The sequence below is a fragment of the Castor canadensis genome, chromosome 16, assembly GCF_047511655.1.
Source record: "Castor canadensis chromosome 16, mCasCan1.hap1v2, whole genome shotgun sequence".
NCBI lineage: Eukaryota > Metazoa > Chordata > Mammalia > Rodentia > Castoridae > Castor > Castor canadensis.
Genome location: NC_133401.1, coordinates 26,466,277 through 26,490,393, shown reverse-complemented (window position 1 = coordinate 26,490,393; position 24,117 = coordinate 26,466,277). Strand labels below are relative to the sequence as shown.

The 24,117-nt window shown below is 43.2% G+C and overlaps 1 pseudogene; it reads right to left on the bottom strand.

The window, feature by feature from the left end:
* LOC109703377 (leukocyte immunoglobulin-like receptor subfamily A member 5) lies at window positions 1-23,908 on the bottom strand (annotated as a pseudogene).
* Between the last annotated feature and the right edge of the window lie 209 nt (window positions 23,909-24,117).

Sequence of the window (24,117 nt, the reverse complement as noted above, 5' to 3'; positions counted from 1 at the left end):
TCACTTCCTCCTTGTACCTTGTGTCCTTCTCTGGCTGTGCTAAGCCTCAAATAACAGAATCCCAAGGACCACGAGGACCAGCCCAGTCAAGTCCACATGTATGAGATTCTCCACTGTGTAATCCTGGAACTTTGAGTCTGGGGATTGTGGGCAAAGAGGACGTGGAGGATGGGGAAGTCCAAAAGACCCCAGGATCCCTGCACATCCATTTGGGGCATCTGCCTCCTGGAAAGGACCTGACCCTCTGAGTCCCATAAATGAGAATTCTCCTTAATCTCCCATGATGAAGTCTGATGTTCTGCATGTTGGGCTAAGGATTGAGCTGCTCCTGAGAACCAAAGCAGAGAAGTAGGACCTGTGACGTGTTTAAGGACCTGGGACTTTCCCCTGAGCTTCAAAATCTTATGTCTTCTCCTCATATCATAACTTCATTTGTACTGAATGAACCCTTTCCCTAATGTAGCAGGGTCCTCTCAGTTCTCCTCATTGGGCTCTTCTAGGATCATGTATTATGTGTATTCTTTTATTTACTTATTTATTTTTTATTTTATTTTAATTTTTTATTGTTCGTTTATTCCCATGAGTGCACATTTTTTGGGTCATTTCTCCCTCCTGCCCCCCTCCCCCACATGCTCTACCCCAGTTCTCCTTTATGAGTCATTGAGGAGCAATTAATCTGTGTCTGGAGAGTAGAAAAAATTTCTCTAATCCTGAAATAACAAGCAGTTGTGTGCTCTCTGTTCACTTCATGATGCAGGACCATAAGCTGATTCTCCTGCAGATGAGTTTCCACTTTGTTACCAGCTGAGAACTCAGGGTACAGGAGTGAGGGCTTGGTCCTCACAGATGCTAGAAGTCAGGAGGAAAAGGGGTGACAATTGGGACAGTCTCCCCTGAGCCCCACTCCAGCCAATTCCCTGAATCTTCACCATCCATTTAACCTCTCATTAACCAGTCATGGAGGTAGTAAAACAATAGGATGTGTGTGTGCGCTTATTATGTGTGCATGTGTATTACATACCAACACTCAATGCATATATTTTTATCAAATAGTATTTTTAAGTAGAGCTCATTAGCATACTTCTGATTTCCTGGATTGTAAATGCATTTGGGTAGAATACATGCATATATGGAAATGTCACAATGAAACCTCCTGTGTAACTCAAAAACTAACAAGGTTTCTTTTTTTTAATGAAGGACAGAAATGTAAAACAGGTCTTGTCCAATGGTGGGTACCAGTGGGAGGGGAGGGCATAAGGAAAGGGTAAAGAAATGTGAATATGGTGGAAGTAATTTGTATTTGTGTGTGCAAATAAAACAATGTTATTCTAAGGAGTAGGGAAGAGTGAATAAAGGAGAAAGATGGAGGGGGTGTAACTAATTAAGATATATTGTGAGCAGTTATATAAATGTCACCATGTACCCCCCACACCCTACAACTATAATATACTAACAAGTAAAAAAAGAAAAAATCTGGCAACCAGGCCTCAGTGGCTCATTCCTATAATTCAAGTTTCTTGGTAGGGTAAGAAAGGGAGGATCATGTTTTGAGGCCAATAGAGGCAAATCATTCATGTGACCTCATCTCCAAAACAACCAGAACAAAATGGAGTCAAGCAGTAGAGTCATTTCTTTGCAAGTGTTGAAGCCTGATTACAAATTCCAGTCCCACAACAAACAAACAAACAAAAAACCCAAAGAATAAACCTCGCAAAACATTCTAGTGAAATGTTAGTTAGGTAGCTGAGTATTTCTAACTACAGATTCTGCATGCTATGGTTTGAATATTTGTGTCCTTTTTAAAATTCACATGACAACTCAGTCCTGAGAGGAACAATAGAAAGAGGCAACGTTTGTAGGTGACTAGACCACAAAAATCTCCACTTGGTGCACAGCTCAGTGCTCCTGTGAAGGAGCCAAGGGGCACTGGCAGGGCCCCATCGGCCTCTCTGTTCTTCCTGCCAGGTAAGGAGTCCCCCATCTCCAGTGTTAAGGAAAACAGAGACTGGGCTTTGTAGACATCCAGCTGCCTGTCAAGACTTTAGACTTCCTTACTCCACAAGGAGGAGCAATGTCCAGGCTGCTTTTCTGCCACCCAGTCTCAACTACAGTAAAACACATTCATTCCTAGAATCTCAGCAAGGAGTGAGTCTCTGTTGGTGACTTGATTTTATTCCCCTGAGACCTATTTCTGAATTCCAAGCTTAAGAGCAATAAAATAGTCTTTGAAACTGAATAGTTTTAATTCACTGAACTTGCAGAAAGTTGTTATATTGGCACTATAAGATAAACATTTCATACCCAGCTCAAGGAACAGCAGTGGAATGAGTTTAATGAAAGTGTGTGTGTGTGTGTGTGTGTGTACCTGGATCTGTCTTACTGCAAGGATCTCACTGTACTGACTGGACCACAGTTGCATCCTGGCAGACAGAAGCTCATTCCCTGGTCAATGGGATTTCTCTAAGAACTCCTTCAACAGTTTCTTCTTCCTTTCTCATTCTTCTCTTCTTTGGTTAATATCAGAGCTAGAATCAACGCTGCTATTTTTCTAGGCAGGTGATCTTGTTTACTCTCCTGTTCCTCTTTGAGGAAATTAGGAAGTCTTGGCTGTAGGGAACTAGATCTCAGAGTGTTTTCTGAGGCCCTTCTGCTGTTGTAGTGTTTGGGGATCTGTGAGCGAGGATGACAAGGCCAAGACAACAGAGCAGGAAGGTGGCTGAGCCAACACTCTAACTCAAGGCTTCTGTTTCCTAGGTTTCCTCAGCAGGGAGAAGAGCATGCTTGGCTCACAAGTTTTGGAGTCTGATTCTGTGCGTGAAGGGCCCCTGCTTTCGGAGTTTGCTGGAAAAGAGGACAGGACAGGAAAGAGAGGTGGGCAATCAGGCAGCTTGTCTTCCACCCTATGGAGGCTATTTTGAGGTTAGTCAGGACCTATAACTCACTTTTCCCCCTAATTCTAAGTCTTGAGAGTCACAGGATACCCTTCTTAGAGTCCACAGTGGAAATGACTCCTTCCCTGAGACCTCATCTGTGAGGAGAAGACAGGAGATGCTGGTAGAGAGATCACTGTGGTTGAGAGGTTAGGAGGGCATCCTGGGAAATGCACTAAGGTGAGGGGGCTGATGCCACCTCTGACCTCCACAAACTGAGCCCAGTCTCTCCCTTGACCTGTTCTGACCTCTTCTTTTATCTGCCTGGCTTCATAGTCACCCCAGTGATGGCCTCTATGCAAGATGAGAAGGGATTAGAGGAGTCCTGTCTGATGTTCTGCACCCTGATGTCTTCTGTCATACTCAGTCTCTGTTTTCCTCTCTCTGCTTCTCTGTGCTTGTTTATTTCCATCATCAGCATAATATTCCTCAAATACAACTTTAGCATTCGGTTAGTTTGAGTCACAAGACATGGGACAGATATGAGCTTCGCTCACATGTGATAGAAAGGTGCAGGGGGTCACTTGGGGATGACCAGGCATAGGGAGTGCCATTGAAGGAGCCATAGCATCTGTAGATCCCTCTGTGGGTCACAGGACCCAGAGGGAAGTCATCCTAGGATGAACCATTGTGGGTCTGCAATGAATTTTAGGACTGTTTTTTGTCAGTACATGTCAGTCCCTCCACTTCCCTACCCCCTATACTCCCTTTCTTGCTCTGAGTCTTTCATTCAGCTCCACATTCCTGGCTCATTCTGTGTGTGCCTGCATGCATGTTTCTATGTCTTTGATTTTCATCAGGTCTGTTTTTCAATCATTGGGTATCTTTATCCTCAGTCAACTTATAACATCTGGGGTCACTTTGGAACATGGACCTGGGAAAACAGGAGACATAAAAAACACATAAGACACAGGCACTGGTGTTCGGCTCCTTCACCAAAAACCATGCTATACTGGGACAAATTATGATTCAACCTCATGGAATAAAGAATTATTAAAATGAAGCCACATCTGAGGTTCACACCTGGGCTAAGGCCTCAGGATACATGGGGAATCAGTCTGAGAGCTCAGTTCAGCCTTAAACTAATGTCAGATCTGTGACATGTCTGGTTCTTCTGGTAGAGAAGAGAGGATGAACATAAAATGAAATCCCAGCTTCTGAACTGTCCCAGAACTCTGAAGAACATCGGAGTAGAAGACCCTGCTGTCTGGTGCATGGCTATCTGTTACTATATTCCATTTATGACTCCTCTGCATTGTTCTGGGACCTGTGATTTCAGTCATGACCTTGTTCATTGTCTCTGCTGGTAACACCTTCATGAAGTCTGTCTCTGTCCACAAGAACTCCACACTCTTTTTCCTCAGTCTTCTCTGCCCCCAATTTTAACAATTTTAGTGGGTTTCATTACGCTGTTTTCATACATATATAATGAGGGATGCCCACATCTACAAGAAGACATTCCCTTCATCACATAGACATATCATTTCTTCCTACAACTAAATATGTTGTCTGAGAATATTTTTATTGTTGTGCTGGGTTGGGTTACATTGTGGCATTTACAAAAGTTCTTACAATGTATCAAATATATCATACTTGAATTCATATACCCGCCCACCCTGTTCTTGGAATAGTTTCAACAGGTATCATTTTTACATTTACATACATGTGTACATATTTTTTAGCCATATTTACCATCCTATGCCATATTCCAGCCACCACCGCCTCCCACTGGTACCACTGCCCCCCAGGGCAGGACAATTTCACCCTCCTGTTATCCAATTTTGTAGAAGAAAACAGGAAAAAAATGAATAAGAGGAGCTTCCCAGATTTTGGTCATGCAAAATAAGTTGCCAAAACAAGTCAAATAAGATGGCATAGTGGGCAGGATGCCAGTAAATGAAGTAATGTAAAGTATGAAGTGATGTTAGCAAGAGGGTGCAATGGGACTTCTCTGTTTTCACAATAACTCCCAAAAGAAGTCCAATTAAACAAAGGCAAAAATACCGTAGAGAATATCCTAGAAATTGGAGGGAAGTCCTGGACAGCCTTAGATTACAGAATTTGGAAAAACCTCAACAGAACAGGAAGTAGAGTGATACTCTTGCAACACACTGCCCCTTTTTCTTGTCCTGTACAGGGCTGCATGATAGAAATCCCTGTGTCCGTGGTTTACATATTGGGAAGGGTGAGTTAGAGGCAGATGTTTGTCTTCCCTACAACTTTGGAACCTTTTACAGGAAGCTTGCATGGGAAACTCTGTGGGTATTGGCAGGGCAGGCTGACCCAGGGCCATTTGGAGATACTGGTGGGGCTCACAATGACCAGTGCATAAATCTTGGAATATGGCTTACATTAAGTCAATGTAGATGCTTCATAAGAGAAAAGAGCCAACAACATGAAACTCCAACCAAGAGTGACTCTCAGCCAGGGAGGACATTCTGTCAACCATCCTCAGTCATAGACAATCACAGAGCCCATTCAGAAATCACACCTGGTGGCAGAGAACAGCCAGTCATATCTCTGGAGCTCAGAGCACAGCCAGCAATGACATTTGTCATTAGAGAATAGGGATGAAACTAGTCCAGATAGAGAACTGGACACCAAGGCCTACCTGTCCAGGGTTTCAGATATCTGGCCCATCTAGAATCCCAGGCAAGACTAAATGATAAAGGTCTATAACCACAAAAATATTTTTGAAAAAGCCAGAAAGGGGTCGCCTCCTCAAGTGTTCAGGTGTCAATGTAAGGACACAGGACTATGAATAATCAGGGAAATATGAGCAGAGAAAAGAAACTAATAAGCTCCAGTAAGAGAACCAGAAATAACTCAGAGTAATTCTCTTAATGAAGGTCAAGGAGCTAGGGGAGAGTACAGATAGAAAGCTCATTGCCATTTGCAAATAAATTATTGAAGAGCACAAGTAGTTTGACAATGAACTAGAAACAAAAGAAGAAAGAGTATAGATACATTTTAAATTTAAAAGGAACATAGAAAAGTTCAGCAATAGACTTGGTCAGACAGAAGCATTAGTGAGCTCAGACCTGACATTTGAAATTACCCAATCAGATGATCAGCCACAGCAACCAAACAAACAAATGAAAAGGAAATGAACAAAAATTACACAATTTACTAGATAGCATCAAACAAGGAAAATTTCTGTCACTAGAATTCAAGTGAGAGTTGAGAAAACAAAGGAGAAGAAATGTTATTTAGAGATATAATAAGAGAAACATTTCCAGACCACAAGATAGATACAAACATCCAGTGACAAGAACATCAAAGGACACAGATGAAAATCAATCCAAGGAACATGGGCCCAATTAATATTATCACCCAACCATCAAAGTCAAAGTCAATGAGAGGATCCTGGAATCCAAGAAAAGCTAAGCACACATAAAGGAATTTGAACGTGGCTAGTGTCTGACATCTGAGAAAAACGTTAGATGCCAAGACAGAAAGGAATGATGTATCCTAAGGACTGAAGGGAAAATGCCTACCAGGAGTTATGACCCCAGCAAAGCTGTCCTTCAGAAATGATGGAGTGATAAGACTTTCTCAGAAAAACACACTAGGGATTTCATCACCACCAGAACTGTCTCACAGGAAATGCTAAAGAGCATTCTTTAAACTCAAAGGAAAGGATGTCAGTAAAACACGAGACACTCTGAAAGCATAATCCCCCCCCTTGGAAAAGTATAATAAAGTAAAAAAGTATAAAAAGTATATAGAGTGAACCACTAATAGTGTAATGGTTGATCCAGTTCAGATGTGCAGCATGAAATTAAAACAGGAAAACAATAACTTCAATCATTTGTTAAGTTATACACAATCTAAAAAGTCATACTTGTTAAATAAAGACCTAAAAATATATGTGGGATGGGTAAGAAGTGACTACAATTAGAGGCTTTCTTTTCATTTGTTTTTTTAGAATGAAAGTTGGAAACTGTCTTATTTATCTGCTGAATGGCTGGATGGGTCTGGGACAGTCAGGGCCCAGGTTGACAGGACCCCTCTTTCCATTTCACAAGAGATTCATCTACAAGGCTTTCCATCATCAACCCACCAGACCTGACCCTGTGCGGTCTGCCTTCCTGTACAGGAGTATGTTTCCATTTGGGGTGGATGGTGACCTAAGGTTTGGGGACAGATTCACACACTTGTGCCCAGATCCTCTGGATCAGGAAGAATCCTGGAAAGAAAGAGTCATGATGAATGATGCATGTACTTACAAAACCCAAAGGCTGTATCCTTTTTGTCCCTTCCTGGTGTGAACTCTGGCAGTGAACCCTGCTCTAAAGGTCAGCTCTGCCTCCACTGTCCATCCACACTGTGGAAGCAGTGCTCTCTTCTGAGCCAGGGCCAGACTACCAGGACAACATTTCCACCCCAATGCTCCCTATCCTTCATTCCCAGCAGGACTCACCAGGACACAGCACAGTGATGAGTGTGGGCAACATGGTGCTGACCCTCATGATAGGGATGGCAGGTCAGCAGAAGTGCATAGGATATTGTGAGGGGCCCAGCTCATCTGATTCGCCAGTTGACCACATCACGGAAAGGTGACACACAGAGGCTATTGTTGCCTTCCATGGGGCTGAGTGAGGAAGATGGTTTCCTGGAAATTGTTCAGATTCAGCCTTCTCTTCTCAGCATGTACTATGGATGGAGCTGAAGCACATCTTAGACCCAATCTCTTTTTTGAGAATGATCAAATTTTGTAATTCAATCAAAAGCTTTTCTTGTACTTTTATTTAGATTGTTTATATATTTGTTTTATTTATATATATTAATTGTACAAAATATTGGGTCTCATCATCATGCTTTTTATATAAAGTACTCTGATTATTTTTACCCAATTATCCTCTCTTGTTACTCCTCCTCATTTGAAAATCATCCCTTCTTCTTTCATGTCTTAAAAGCATAGATTCTGCATGTGAGAAAAACTAAGTGGTATTTGACTTCCTGGGTCTGGTTTATTTTACTTAATGTGATAGTCTCCAGTTCATCCATTTTCCAGAAAAGTGACATGATATCTTATTTCTGAATGAAACTCAATTCTGTTTATATACCAAATTTTCTTTATCCATTCATCTGTTTATGAGCACCTAGGATGATCCCATAGCTTGGCTACTGTGAACACCAATAAACATCCGTGCCCATGTCATTAGCAATCATCAGTCCCCAAGGTTTCCTCTTAAACACAACTTTTAAATGAATCTCTTATGTCAGCACCATTTAGTATCACTTGGGATTTCCTCTTTTTTTATTTAAGGTCAAACATATTTATTCCTTCCTAAGTGATAAGTATTGTCTTTGTTTGAATTTATGGAAACAGCATATTCTCTCACACACTTTTAAACCATCCTATGTTAATTCAGCATCATGCTTTAAGACTGGTCTCCATTTCTGCTCTAGAGTTAGTGTGTTAACTTTTCATGTAATATTTCACCATGGATATAAAGGACTAGCATTCATTTTTAGGAGCCTGATTGGTTTTGGAAGATTTTTTCCAATATGAAAGGCACTGCTATAGATTTTCCTGTGAGTGTCAGATTCATTCATCCATGGTACGAGAATAAACATCATAGAAGAGCATCCCCTCCTTTAAAGTAGATCATTGCAATGAATTCCCACAAGTGATAATCAATTAGGTATCACCATAGAACAATTGGTTATTGTAATACATAATAATTGACTGGAATTGTTTGTGATCAACTTTCTCCCTAAGTTGATGTTGCTCTTTTTTTCTTTCCCCCTTAATGTTGATGTCCTAGGATTCTGGTATCCTAACTACTCAGAAACTGTGCTGAAATGGTGCAACATGGTGTTGTCATAACTTTAAATAAAAGAAGACATAGGCACACAGGAGACTGACAATGAGATGGCTGCCACTGTCCCATACAAGCTTGAGAAATCAATTTTGTGCATCACTTCAACTCTTCATGCAATAATGGAACACTGTCACCTGGATTTAGTGAAGGAAGGGAGTTGTGTACATCACTGACATTGGCAAAAGCACCAAACACTGATTTTATTGAGAGCTGGTTTGCCAGCATCTGTTGTTTAAGACACAGTGTGTTTATCCCATGTGACGACATTGGGACTGGAGTTTGAAACCAGGATTTCAGGCTTGCAATGTAGGCGCTCTACACTTGAGCCACACCACAAATTTTCCTCTAGTTATTTTGATGATGTGGTTTCACAAACTATTTTCCTGGGCTGTCTGTGAACTGAGATCTTCCTTATCTCAGTCTCCCAAGTAGCTAGGAATAATAAGTGTAAGCCACCGATACCTGGCTTGGTAGCATTTTATTTCTAAGGCATCCAGTATTGCTTTCTTTCAGAGATTCTCCTGTACCATGCTATATCAATAAATTTTTATCTCCTATAAAATGACATACACAGTGATATGTGATACTGTTTTTGAATGGTGCTTCTTTTCTGTAAGTAAGCAATTCTGTGGAGAAAAATCAAAGTTTATGTTCAATAACCTCTGCTCATTCATTTATTCACTCTCATCAGCATCACTGGTACTGAAGTGTGTCTTTTTCTCTCATACCTTTGGTGAAGGAAGTCCTCCCATGCTTGCAGCCAGGGTTTACTTAGTTTCTTTCTGGGTGGAACACAGCTTTGGGGGCCAATCTTACCTCTATATGTACCATCAAATTTGTGTTCAAGGGGAAAACTTTCATGCCTGAACTTAAAGCTCTCTAATGAAGGAAATTGTCTTATGTATGAATGTGTTTGCTTCTGCAATGAAGGTTTTGCATTGTGTGTAATTTAAAAAAGATTTGTGATGGTAGACTGAACTGAACCAAGATATATTGTAATCATGTATGAAAATGTCACAATGAAACCCCTGTACAAGTCATATATGCTAATAAAAATGTACAAAGAGACATGTTACATGTGTAAAAACAAAGATCTGTTTGCTTGGAATGAAATGGAAAATTTAAGTGATCTCTGTTAGGTTATTAAAGAATAATGATTGGGTTTTAAAATTAATCTGTTCCTGTTTTCCATTAGCAAATCCAACAATCCAGTGTGGTCCTTACTGTCTTTTTTATGTAGAGTGAAGGGTAGTTGTGATATTTTTTAGGATTTACAGCTAAGTTCATGGGAAACATTTTCTTATGACTTTCCAATATTGTACTTTGTTTTCGAAGATTTGTATTCATTTTTTTCATTGCCTGTTGGAATGTGTTTTGGTATATATCCTCTTTTTTCTTTCTCAGGGATTGTTTAGTTTGGGTTGTATATTGCATTTGTATGTGTATTTGCTTGTGTTTCAAAAGTGCATAAATACTTAGAAGACATCACCAATGAAGGGTCCTATATTGGAGTTAAGGTGGAATTTTTCATTACCAAGTCATTGTACAGTCACATGCCATATAACAAATTTGGACAATGTTTAGCATGGAAGTCCTGCAAGGTTTTTATGGGGCTGGAAAATTCCTTTCATCTAGGACTTTTAGTCAACATTTTCTGTGTTTAGATACTTTTAGAAATACTGGAACTTACCATCTTCTGTGTTTCTGTCTTCAGCAGCGTTCATAATAATATCTGTGCATGTTCGCATCTTAGGAGCTCTGGGCTACACCATATTTCCTCTGTGTGCAGTGAGCTCTGCCATCGGGTTTGTGTAACTGTGACTTTCACACAATGAAGATAGATGAAAGTCACATTTATAAGAACATATCCCTTTCATGAAGTCATGCACGACTGCTGTTAAGGTTTATAAAACAATCCACATCTTCTATTTATTCTTATGTCTATTCTGTAAGCTAAATGTGGAAAATATTTCCTTTTGTTTACATTTTCAGTGTGTGAACATAAAATGTTCATAACACTGTTTATTTATATGAATATGTGCTCTGTCTCATTCTTCTGTGGAAATGTTACCTGCTTTCTCCCTTTCTTGGTCACTGTGACTGAGAATTATAAATGTCATTAATGTTTGAAGCATGAACTTTTTGGATATTATTTATATTTATTTGTATGTCTGTTCATCCTCATTAGTAGCTACTCTATCACATTATTTCCTTCCCTTACTTTCTTTCAGAAGAGATTGCTATTCTCTTTCTATATTCTCAATATGATAGGACCATTTAATTGTAAGGTTTTAAAATTTTCTTTATTTCTTAATGCATGTGAAATATCCAACATTATATTTTAATGTGACATGGTTATATGATTGTCCAATTCAACCTTCATTCACCAGTTTTGTTTTCTCACATCACTCATTGTTTATAAACCTTCTTTTGTTTTATTTTCAAATATAAAGATATAAGTTATCTCTGAATGCCTAATCAGGTTAGACCCACAAGTTCCTGGAGGCTCCTAGTGCCAGGTGAAACATCTGTGATGTGTGGCTCTTCAGTCAATGTCCATCAGGGCAGATTCCATGTCCTCTGAGGATCCTCCAGGGAGTGAGGATTCATGGTCTCCCTGGGGTGATGGATGCCAGAGCAGTAAGCTCGCTGGTCTCAGCTGGGCTGCTCTGACTGGGAGGAAGGAAGTGCAGTTTTCCTTGTCTGAGTGCCAGCTGTGCATAGGTCACTTCCTGAGGACCCTTAGGAGCAGCAGCCTGGAGGGGAGAGAGTGAGAGGGAAGGTGCACACATGGTGTTGGGGAGCCAGGGCCTGGGGAAAACAAGACCCAATTGAGTGTACACCTGCTTGTCCCTATCTACCAGTGTGTCCTTTGTGTGCAGGAATTCCCCTGACATCAGGGAATGACAGGCAGCCCTTCCCCTCCTAGTCTGGAGTGCTTCACCTCGATGCAGGTCATCCCCTGGAGGTCTTCCTCAGGTGTTACCTGCAGCAAGGAGACAGTGAGACAGAGACAGACCCTCCTGGTGCCATCTGGATCTCCTCAGCCAGTTTTCCCCATGCTGGGCCAAGTGATACTTTCAAAATTTAATCAGATTATGTCATTCATGATAGGCTATTCAGGAACTTCCTAAGACCTCTGAACTTCAGACAAATTTCTTCCTATAGTTCTGAGCTGTCACCCTAACACTCTGACCCTTGTTCACATGGCTCCAGCCACAGAAGTCTGTGTGAAAAAGTGTGTTCCTCCCCCAGGACTTTGTACTTGCTGTGTTCCCTGCAGGCAGGCACTGCTGTAGTCAATGTTTATGGTTTCTCTCCATCCATGCTTCTCAGAAGACAACTTATCAGAGTACCCTTGTAATTCACACTGGTCTCTCTGCCCAAAGCTCTCTATTCTCTGCTTCATTTTCACTAACAGTCTTGCACTCCCAATATGTGGCATTTATTTGATGTTGTCTCCCAATCTCAAGGTGAACTTAGGGCAGAGGGGATTTCCAGTCACTGCTGCATCTGCAGCCCCTTCAAGGAGCCCAGTCAAGATAGGGTTTCCTGTGCATGGCTGGGGGATGGAGTGGTGGGGCCTCAGGTGCATTGGGGGATCATTTACTCATGTGTGCTTCTGAGACCCAGGAGCAGACTAACAGCCAGACAGAGGTTGAGGAGGCAAGAAACAGACAGGAGGGAGCACCATGAGGTCACAAGAAAGCCAGCAGAGAAAGAAAGGTCACAGCAGGTGGAGGTAAGAGATCCCAGAAGAAAGGGATCAGGAATGGATGTCTCATAGTGCTGAATGAGTGGAAGGCAGAGAGTGTTCCTTGGATGAAATTGGGCAACAGATGTTCCTGGAGCCATGGATGGTTGTGGGGGTCTCACCCCACTGTTCAACTCCACCTGGTACTAAGTCTGTGTATCCTTCACAGCTACATCTGTGGGGACAGAACTGGGTGTCATCTTCTGGTGATGTCACAAGGTTCTATGGGGTTCAGTCTGACTCATCCCAAGCCCAATTCGTCCCACTGTGGTATTGAGCCCTCAAGTTTTGGCCTCCCAGGTCCTTCTTCTTCTGACAAAGGTTTTCTCCCAGGACCTCAGAAGCTGGGCTGGAGCTGGGGAGAAAAGGGCATCAGGTATCAGTGAGAGATGGTACACAGGTGGGGGGGTCTGCATCCTTCAGCAGGAATTACTTCTTCTGCAGTCCCCTGGAACTGGACGCTGGCTCCATGGCCCCTGCAGGATGATGGATGTCAGCCTTACTCTGGGCTGCATGAGAGGGAAGAGTCTCAGGCCAGAGGGCAAGCCCACCTCACAGGCCCCTGCAGGGGAGGCCAGGGACTTTAAACACACTGGACCTATGTCCACATGTTGCTGAGGTGGAAAAGCTCAGAGAATGTCTGAAATTTTCACATGTACCAAGTGTTGATCTTGTTGATTACAAGATCAAGTATTTCCTGTTTTAGGTTCTCTGATCTGAGATTCTGCAGAAGGGTTTCTCAACTGTTCTGTCTCCACATGGATGGTGTTTTGTGATTTGGTGTCCTGAGCCCAAACTTGTTCAGTGCTTGAGGAAGCCCACTCACACCTGCGGATCATGTCACCCACTCTCTGCTCACCTGACCTTCTGCATTTTCCCTTGATGTCCATGCCAGAAGTGGTAGAGAAAGAGGAGGAGCAGCAGGAGGAAGGCCACTGAGATCCTGATCAGAACCAGCTGGTACAACTGCAGTTCTTTGGGACAAGTGATGTAGTGAATGAGGAACAATGCCACTTATCTGACCACCTACTGTGTGATATGCACATGCTGGGTAATTAGTACCCTTAATCTCTGACCCTCATACTCCTGTAACATGGGATTGCCACACCATCCCAGCTAGTTTAAAAAGGAGGAAAATGAGGCTCAGAATGCAAATCAACTGCCCCAGGTCACCCCACAGGAAGCAACAGAGTTCGGATTGGACCTGGGGAATCTAACTTTCAGCCTGGAAGTCTGCACCAGATCTGAGCCTCCTGAACAAGAGGGAAAGAATCTGAATTTTCCTGTCACTGTCTTGTACCCCATTGCTTCACGATGACACCTTCACTGTTCCAGAAGGGACAGGTACACTGCACAAATGGGTCTTGGAATCTCCCCTGGGTGGCCTCCTCCCCCAACAGGTCACAGCCAAGGTCAGCACTGAAAGAAATTTGAAGGTCTAGTCCAAACCGCTCCTTTATACTTGGAGAAACTGAGGCCCAGATGGCAGAGGGGCTTGTCCAAGTCAACATCTCACAGGACTCTACACAAACCCTCTAGCTCAGCCCCTTCCCACCCATACTCCACCTCCTAATGGACGTCATTGCTTAATTCTCTGGAGTCCTCACACCATGGGGGTGATTGGCTGATCCCCTGAGACTGTGGGGATGCATGGGAGATGAAGCATGGGGCTCCCTGATCCTCACCTCAGCCTAGTCACTTTTCTCTTAGGCTTAGCCTCAACATCTGTTTCTCTCTTGACCCACCTTCATGCAGCCCAGCCTCTGAGCAACTATAGTTTAGGGGTCCTCACCCACTTTTCTATGTAACCCCAAACCCCCTGGATACAAGCAAAGCTGGCACAGGAACAAAGACTTAGATAGTCTGGGATGTCTCCAGGCAGCCTGGGGACCCAAGAAACTTCCTGAACAGAGGCCCCTGAGACTTACCATCAGTTGATATGGGCCCTGAATATGGGGGTGTTGATACCCCAGAGGGTCCTGTGAATAAGTAGAGTGAGGGATTGGGGTTGCCCTTGAAGACACAATCTCTGTTCACTCCCCTACATCTGCCCTGTGGTCTCCTCAAAGAATTCTCAATGTCCATATAGTATGTTCTGGATTCCAATGAAACATAGGGGTGCACATGCCTGGGAGGACCCCTTATTCCTACCCCTATAGTTGTCACTCTCCCTCTGGCTGAGCCCCCCTCCAGTTGCCTCACTCCCAACCCAGTTATGAACTATCCTGAGGCCAGTGACCTGAGTGATCCTTTGAGTTTAGACTGGATAGGATCAGGGGTTCATCACCTGAGACCAGCAGTTAAGAGGGTCACTGAGGTAGTGACAAGGGTTAGGGGAAAAAGCTGTGAAACCCAGAGAACCTGTAGTGCCCTGAGTGCTGAGATCACAGCAGGCATGGAGAATTATGCCTGGTGCTGGTGAGCACTCAGCACTTTGATCTGAGATAGGGGTGGAAGGGCTGGGTGGGGAATAGCTGCACTCCTTGCACTCAGAGGGAGAGTCTCTCAGGGAGCTGGCCTTGTGTGAAGATGGAGGGTGAAGGGCTGCCCAACCTTGTTCTCAGCTGAGACCTCAAAAGGCATGTCTCTGAGGATTAACATCTTTGTGCTTCTCTTTTCTCTCTTCCCCTCCCCACCTCTACACAGTTTCAATGTCCTCTTTCTGAGGCACACAGACCTCATCCTGGCCATCACCTCTGGGGATCAACCAGCATGGGCTGTGCAGTCTGGTCTATGATTGACCCTTCTGGGTTCTTTCCCATGATTAGGATGTCCTGGGGTTCATTTGTATCTGAACACTCATTGGACTGGCTGTTTGAATCATGCATCTGTACCAGCCCCCATGGGAGCTGCTCACAGGTCCCAGAGGGAATTTGGCCTGAGAGAGCCAAGACTGGGGTTGCTGGACATGCTGCTGGGTGAGGTCATGACTCCTCCTCTTTCCACAGAAAATCTGTCATAGCCAAATGCAGAGTGACATTGGAATGTCAAGGTCCCACCAGGGACCAAGAATAGGGCTGTGTTTGTTCCTGAGGGATGTCTTTCTGGACATCTCTGGAATGAAGACAGGTCAGGGGCTAAAGAGTAGATTCCTGCCACACTGTCCCTCAAGTCTGGGTCTTTCACTCAGGGTGCCACAGCTTCTCTCCCACTGGGAAAAGGGCTCATTAAAAAGTGTTAGGGATTCAAAAGTAATTGGGTCAAAATTAAGGAAACTCACCTGATACCAGGAGCTCCAGGGGATCGCTGGGTGCTGACCACACCTGAGATTGGTTCTTGTAATGGCCAAAGCATCTGAATATCCACCTGTGACTGGGAGTCACAGGGCCCACAAGTGGCCTGTAATTGCCCACTGGGATGTCTCTGAGTCCAGGTTCCAGTAGACCTTGTTTTCTCCTTCTTTAGTCAGAATGAACCTGTCATTCCTGCCATGTGCCAGACTGGAGGGTCACATTCCCTCCTGAGGTCACCACAGGTCTGGACAGGACTGTGGGTTTTCTGTCGAATCCTAGGATAGAATGGGTCATTGTATCAAATTGGCTCACATCTCCAATATAGTTCCAGGCCTGGGCTGTGAGACGGGCCCCCCTGACAATAGACCCCATTCCTGGGGTCAGAGCCAGATGTTGGGACCCCTGAGTGTCCTCTCACCTGTCACCACCAGCTCCAGGGGGTCGCTGTCCTCTGACCAGCCAGGAGGGCTGTGATAGTTGCAGTGATATCTCCCTGCATTTACGTCTGTCATGTACATGATGGAGAACTTGGCCTTGTTGCTGGACTGCAGAGGCTTCTGTGTGTCCCAAGGTGTTGAGCTTTTGTCTTTAAACATGTTGTACTCCTGGGCCTCCAGGTTGCCTTCACACCATATGGTCACCAGCATACCCCAGGTGTTCATAGAGCCTGGCTCAGCCCAGATGGTAGATTTGGGGAGAATCTCTGCAAAGAAATCAAAAGCTGGGTCTCAGGATATCCCCGCTCCATTGCAGCTCTCAAGGAAGGAGTGTTCAGGCACACCCAGCATCAGCCACACCTGAGGTTTTCCATCCTCAATGCTCCGGGTGTCAGCTTTTCCCAGTGAAGGGGAAGAACATAAGACATTTGAGGACAAACTCACCTCCCAGCACTCGTGTAATGGAGTTCAGACTCAACTCTGGAAGAAAGTTCCATTTGAAATGTTTGTACCTGAAGAATGAGCAGGTTCTCTGCCTCCAGATGCTCCTGAACCTCTTGGATCTTTTTTAAGACCTGGCTTTGGGGTGGCATCCCTCCCAGACTAGAGAATCCCCTTCCCTTTTTCAGATTTCACTGAGGAAGATCAGAAAAAGGAGTTTTGGTTTCATAGTGTATTCTCGTATTGACCAGGGATGCACAGATGGATAAGAATAAGGTGCCCAGTAGGACCAATGGACAGATAAGTAATGTCTGGCCACTCAGAATGCAGGTTGTGCCTCTCACATGGTTGTGACATCAGGAGCCCCACAGGAAATGTGAATGTACTATATAGGAACCTGTTATCATTTCTGGAGCTCTGGGGTGTGGCAAACACCAGTCTCTTGGCAGACACCTGAAACAGAAATGGTGATGTCCGTGACCTCTGGTCATTTCCATCTGGTTTTATCTTCTTCTTGTTCTTCATATACATTGTACATCATAGAATGACATGCTTCATAATCACTAACTTTCAGCACTTAGTGTCGTAAACACACACACACACAATCACACACACACATACACACACACACGCAGAACACACAAAGCATATATTACCTTCCTATTTCTGCTGTAACAAACAGGGTCTGAAAACAACTGAGATAACTATATTACTCTTCTCCAGGTCAGAAGGGCAAGGTGACTTCTGGGACACATTCAAGCTCCAATCAGAACTGTGTCCCACACAGGCCTAGGGCAGAGTCTGCTCACTCACCTCTTGAAGCTCCTGCAGGCTGTGCATCCTGTGCCTCTTCGTCCCACCCATCTGAGAGACGAGCACATTGTTACCAACTCTGCTCTACCTTCTCAACTCCATCTTTGATGATGAGTCCCTGCCTGCCCCTTTCACTTACTAGGACTTTGTTGTTTTACTGAGACCATGTGGGTAATCTTTCTTCCTAGTTCCTTAATGTAAGCTAAATGTCAAAGCCCCTTTCTGTCAGGTAAGGTAACACTGTCATAGGTTCTGGGGATGAGCATGTGAATTTGATTGTGTGTGAGGCCAGTGATGTTTGTCTGTCCATGGTGGCAGGCTTACCTCTTTATGCAGAACATATTCTGGATATCAAGTTCCAGTGAAACCATGTGCTCACAGGTTTTCCCCAGGTTGTCACAGAGCCTGGCTCTGCCCAGAAGTTCAGTTTGCTATTTTGTATACCACACACCATTGGGAACTTCTTCAGCTAAATGTCTTATGAGCCACTTCTCTGACAATGGACCATGGTTGAGTTCGATTTAGGATTGGGTGGGTCATGATGGTCACCTCTGGATCCATGATGACTTGGCTACGTGTATCCAGGGATTCCCACTAAGGTGGAGCTCAATAGAAATACAGAAATCACTTCCCCAAAGAAGAATGGCTCTCAGAAGACATGTCACAGTATGACTCTTAAACCTTTAGGTCTATTCTGGGACTTATCACAGCCTCATGCCACAGATGCTCCATACATGGACTCTGCTGGATCCTGTGGCTCAGGTTTTCTATAGCCTGTATCTGTTGCAAAGTTTCCTCTTGTGTGTGGCCGCATCTGAGCCAGCTGCCTTTCAAGGATCCTAATGAGTGAATTGAGATCACACACCCAAAGAGGCACACACTGTACTTAAATTCCAGTAGAGGCCCAATAGATTTGGAACTTTTTTACTTATTATACATGTGTGCAGTGGAACATGTCTTCACTTTGTATAGACAATCTCTACATGTTCAGGAATCTGATCTCCTAGGGCTTTTATCAAGGTACCAAGATCCTGAATTCTGATAGATTTATATTCAACAATGAGAAACTCCTTATTTTCCCCAACACCCTAGAATAGCACAAAAGCTATTAGAGTTCCACCTCATGCACCATCACTGTGATCGACTCAGGGCATCCTGCTCAATGGAGGAGCTCCTCACCTGCAGACCACATGGCAGAAGCTGGTTTGACACAGACTTGCATATGACAGTGGAGAAGCACCTCTGATCCTCAGCCCTAAGACCCTTGGAAAACAGACTTCAGCCAGACCTATAGTTTCTTGTATGGTCAGGGATGTGTGGATTTTCCTTAGTAATACAACCTTGTGTTAAGCAGCAGCTAGAGTTGCAAGAGCATTGAATCTGGGGTATTTGATGGGATGCTGAGTCACATCCTTCTAGGAATGTGGAGTGACATTTTCTCACTGTTCTGCAATGCCTCCCCCTGACTTTTTCTTCCATGGATAAGTCAACAATATACATTTTAGTACAAAAACTCCACAGAGTACACGTTCACTATACCAATAAAGAAACTCATTGTCCTTCCCTATGGAGCGGGCAGAGCTAGGTGCTACATTTGAAAATTCTGATGATTTCCTTGCCTGCACACTATGGGCAGTACATGAGAGGAGAGAGTTTGAGTTCTCAGTAGATAAGAGGACTCCACGGATGGGCATGCAACACCCTTGTCAGTATTTTCACACTGAAAGTTTCACAGGAAACAAAAATGCTATTTCCCAACTCACTGGCCTTTGAATGGTACCAAATAATATATACAACTGCTCCTTTTTCAGAAATCAGTTTCTATCTGTCATGAATCCAGACTTTCATACTTAGACATTTTCCAAATATGCCATCGAGAAAAGAGAACCACATGTGGGAAGGTCAGGAGCAGCCTGGTTCTGTCAGGGGTTCTACTTCTTCCTCTCATCAATGGTTGTGTTCATCTGTAAGTCTTCCCAGAGGAAGGAATCCTGAGTTGACTGTTTGTGTTACAACAGTAGCATGGATGGGATGTGGGCAGACCTTTTCTTATGGCATCAACACTTGCTTTGGGTCAAACTTAGTTCCAATGTAGAAGGCAAGAGACCCACCCACTTATATGCCCCAGGACTAAGTTGAGAGACAAACACTTCTTGCTTTTCGATAAAGAAGTGAGAGGTGAGCCACTATGAGAAGCATGCAGAGAGCAGAGACATGACACATTCCCTTTGCTATCACATTGTGGAGATCCCTGATCTTGTTCAGGGCTGAGGAAATGGAACTTAAGAAAGGGCCGGATGCCTCTGCTCTGCCCATTCAGAATGTGTGTCTGGCCTTAGTTTTAGGTTCCATCTCTCTCCATTCACAACTTCAAGCATCAGTTTCTGAACTCTGGAGAGAAGTGCCAGTGATGGATGAAGGCAGTATTACCCATGTGTTTCTGTCTTTAGTATAGGAAGGATGACTTCTGTTTTCCCTTGTTAACTGTCCTGCATCCCAGTATCTGGAATGCACTTGGAACTATGTGGTGAGCATATAGTGAGGACCTGTGAACCTATAGTCTGGGGACGTCCCACATGGAATCCCTGGCTGCAGGACATCCCAAATTGCTCACATCACATGGTGGTGACTGTCAGAATTCCAGGATGTGAGTCTGGCTAAGAACTTAGGACAGTGACCCCTTCTTCCATGGAGTCAGAGCATGAGACTCACACAAATGCTGAGCTGTGACAAGAACAGAGTATCCATGTGTATGGCTCAGGGAAGGGGATTGACAGGGAGTTCAGACAGGGCTCTCCATCTCCTAGAATGTTCTTTTCAAATACTAGAGGGAGAAGATGAGATTGAACCCATGCAGTAAACTGCACACAGGTCCAGGCAGTGAGGCCACTGAACCTAATTCATTCTAGGCGGCATTATCCTATACACAAATCAGACAAAACCTTAGAGAAAACAAAGTATAGACCAACATTTTCATTAACACAGATGGAAAACCTCCAAAAAATATTTACACTCCTCATAATGATGTTTGAGTCTATGGCAGATCTCATATGTGATGGTGAGCCCAATAAGATTTGTGACATCAGATCAATGTGACATTGTGTATGTTCACTCGATGATCACATAATGACAAAGTTTTCTGTGGATGCATTTCTCAAAACACGTTCTTTCATAAAATCATGAATAAAAACATTATAAATTAAATCCATTATTGTGCAAAGTAACTATATTCCACTAGTGAGTGAGATTTACTCAATGGTTGTAAAGTCAGTTCCATATTTGAAAACAAATTAATGTGATCAGTCACAGCCACAGAGTTAAAAGGGAACATTACATGACAACAGAATTTCTTTGTGGATGCAGAGAAAGCATTGGTCGTGATCTAATCCCATTCCTCATAAAAAGTGTCAGCAAATTAGGAGTAGAGAAATTCCTACATCTGGTTAAACTCACATACAATAAAGCCTGGTATTTACTACATACATCATCATGAGAAATATAAAATTTTCCACTAAGCAAGGAAGAAGGCAAGGACATACCCCAGTCTACTCCTTTTCAGCATTACACTGGAAAGCCTGGCTAATGCAGGAAGAGACATAAAGGAAACAGGAGGTAAAAAGGTGAGAAGGATAATAGAACCATCTTTCCATTCAGATAACATGATTGTCTAAATTGAAAATCTGAATTATCTGACAAAAAGGAAAGAAAAAACTTCCGGAAGTCATCATGATTACAAGAAGATGATCAGGGCTAACACACAGTTAATTTCTTTTGTACCTGCCTGCAACAACCAGAGGAATTCCACTGTTCATTCAAATACCAGGGTACTGACTACAATTGTTATATTTCTGGAGAAACCATCGAATCAGCATCTCAAGAGGATGGGCATTTGTGAGTCCACAGAGTGTTATGACATTTTGCATTTAGGCATTTTTATTATCATGGAATCTGTTTTTTTTCTGTTATTTCACCCATGATCCATGTTTTCTGATAAAAAAAAATCATCTCATTAATGTCCAATAGGAGTGCAGTTAATAATAAGGAAAACAGTAAATATTAAACAAAAGTGAAGCAACATAGCAGATGAACAAAGTCAAAGACCCAAACCTGGCCTATGGGATTCACCCACACGTCGTGCAGGTGAGAGGAGAGGAGGGCCAGTTCATAAAAGTTCACAGCAAGGTATGGGAATGAGCCAAAGCATAGTGTGGAAAGAATTCTGCACACCAGCATGCACTTGTTTTTCTGCACCAAAATCCGAGGTGCTCCTTGCACATTCTCAGACACAGTTCTCCATCTTGGACCTATATTTTTTTCTAGAACCTCCAGGGATGGCCATATGGCCATCTCCCTCCCTCCCATCAATATGCATTGTCATCTCTCTTCTTCACATCTTAGCTGGATGTTTTGTCCTTCTCTGTGCAGAACTTCAAATAGCAGAATCCTGAAGCCCACGAGGACCACACCATTCATGTCTATGCATCGAGATTCTCCACTCTGTAATCCTGGGGATTGTAGACAAAGAGGACAGAAAGGTCAGGGAATACCAAAACCTCAGAATGTGTTACAGAGCTTCTCTAAACAAACAGCAGATTTTAATGCAAATAAAATATCCTATGGAATTAGAAGACATTTTTCCCAGTACCCAAGCAAATAATCAATGCTTCACAGGTAATTTCCAGCCTGTAATATAAATAAATGGACATTCATATAATAATCAAAACTGGAACTAATTAAAGTGATTATTGTCTAGTTGATCAACAATGCTTCAATTAAAAGTATTTATTAGTTGATAATAAACTTTTTGAAAATATCAAAGAAGCAGGCATGATTCTTTCTGCTAGTTCAGTAATCAGTGACTGACAGGTCTGTTATTGATGCTGAAGGGACTCATGTTGACCTGATCACAGACATCCTGAGTCATAACCACCATCATCATCCCAGTGTCCCTGGTCTCTTTCTCCACATGGTTCCCAGTGCACCGCATTTATGCACAGATCTATAGAGTGGTATGTGGAGCTCTATGACAGGTCCTGGCACAGTAAGCACAAGGATTATGCTTGTTACCTTTAATGTCATCTTGAGCTCAATCAGGAACCTTCTGGTTTGGATGAAGTCACTTTTTCTGACTACTACATAAACTATATCCTCTAATCCAAATCATAGGGTCCATTGGTTTTAGTGCTCCATATGGCCATATTTCTGTTAGTGAGTCCTCAATAAATCACACTGTGCAGCCCTGGGTGTGTCTGCATCTTTCTTTGGTCTCATGGCACCTTGTAACTAGTTCTCATGCACTCAGTCAGGCTAAGACACAACTAATTCTTTTTTTAAAGATAGATATGAATAATTTGCTAATGAAAGTAAACGTTAACAAATTATAATTTAACAAAATGCCAATGAGAAGCGCTTAGGGATCATCACAGTAGTAAAATTTAAGACTTCCTCTAAAAGTACAGAATAGTAAAAATTTCACTTGTCCTATTATATGGAATAGGCAGAGCTGGGTGGTGAGTTTCAGAATCGTGATGATTTCCGGTTTGCCGAATGTGTGGAGATGGAAGGAGAGAACCAGGTCTCATTAGATTACAGGGCCCCATGAGTGGTCATGCAACACCCTAGTTTGTGTTTCAACAGTGAAAGATGCTCATAACTAAAAACTGCTATTTCCAAACACATTGATCTTTGCAGAGGTCCAAAATAAGACACACGATTTCTCCTTTTTTAGAAATAAATTTTTGCCTGTCATAAACACAAAGTACCATACATAGACATCTTCCAAATATGCATGGAGTGAAGAGAGCCTAATGTGGGAAGGTCAGGAGCAGCCTGGTTCTCTCCAAGTTCCCAGCTCTTTCTCTCACTAGTGGTTCTCCCATGTTAGGGAATCCTAGGTGGATTGATAATGTTACAACAACAGTGTGGAGGGGATGCTGGGGGACTTTTTCCTATGGCATTGTCATATCCTTGGTTCAAATTCAGATTCCAGATGTAAGGCAAGAATCACACCCACCCCCAACCAATGCCCAAGGACTAAATTGATATGCAAACACCTCTTTTGCCTGATGAGGATGCAAAGAGACACAGTGAAGGATGATGTCCAGACCACCCATGGTGTGTACCAGGCACAAGGGCAGAGGCTGGGACCTCTGATTCAACAATGTCTCTTGGGTCTCCCATTCTGTAGTTCTATATTATGTCTCTAGGGTGAGGAGCTGAAACAACAGTGGGGACATTGCTCCCTCTGCTCTGCCCATCCAGCCTTTCTGACCTGGTTCAGGTTTAGGTTCTACCTCTCTCCAATCATCGCTTCAAACAACAGTGTCTGAGACATTGGGAATGTTGTCAGTGATGAATAGAGGTGGGGATAACTCCTGTGTTTCTGTCTCTGGGACAGGAAAGATGAGTTCTCTCACCCAGCCTTTGTCAACCCACCTGATCCCGGGATCTGCAGTTCACTTTGGGCCATGTGTTGATCACTCAGTGAGAAGTACCTTGGAACATAAAGGCTGAGTGCCTCTCATACGGAAACTTCGACTCTAGTGCATCCTGAGGTGTCAATCTCCCATGGTGGTGACTTTCAGAGCAAAAGGATCTGTGGACCTCAGGACACAGAATCATTTAATGTCCCTCCCTCCTTGCAGTCAGAGCATGAGCTTTACAGACAATGACTGAAGG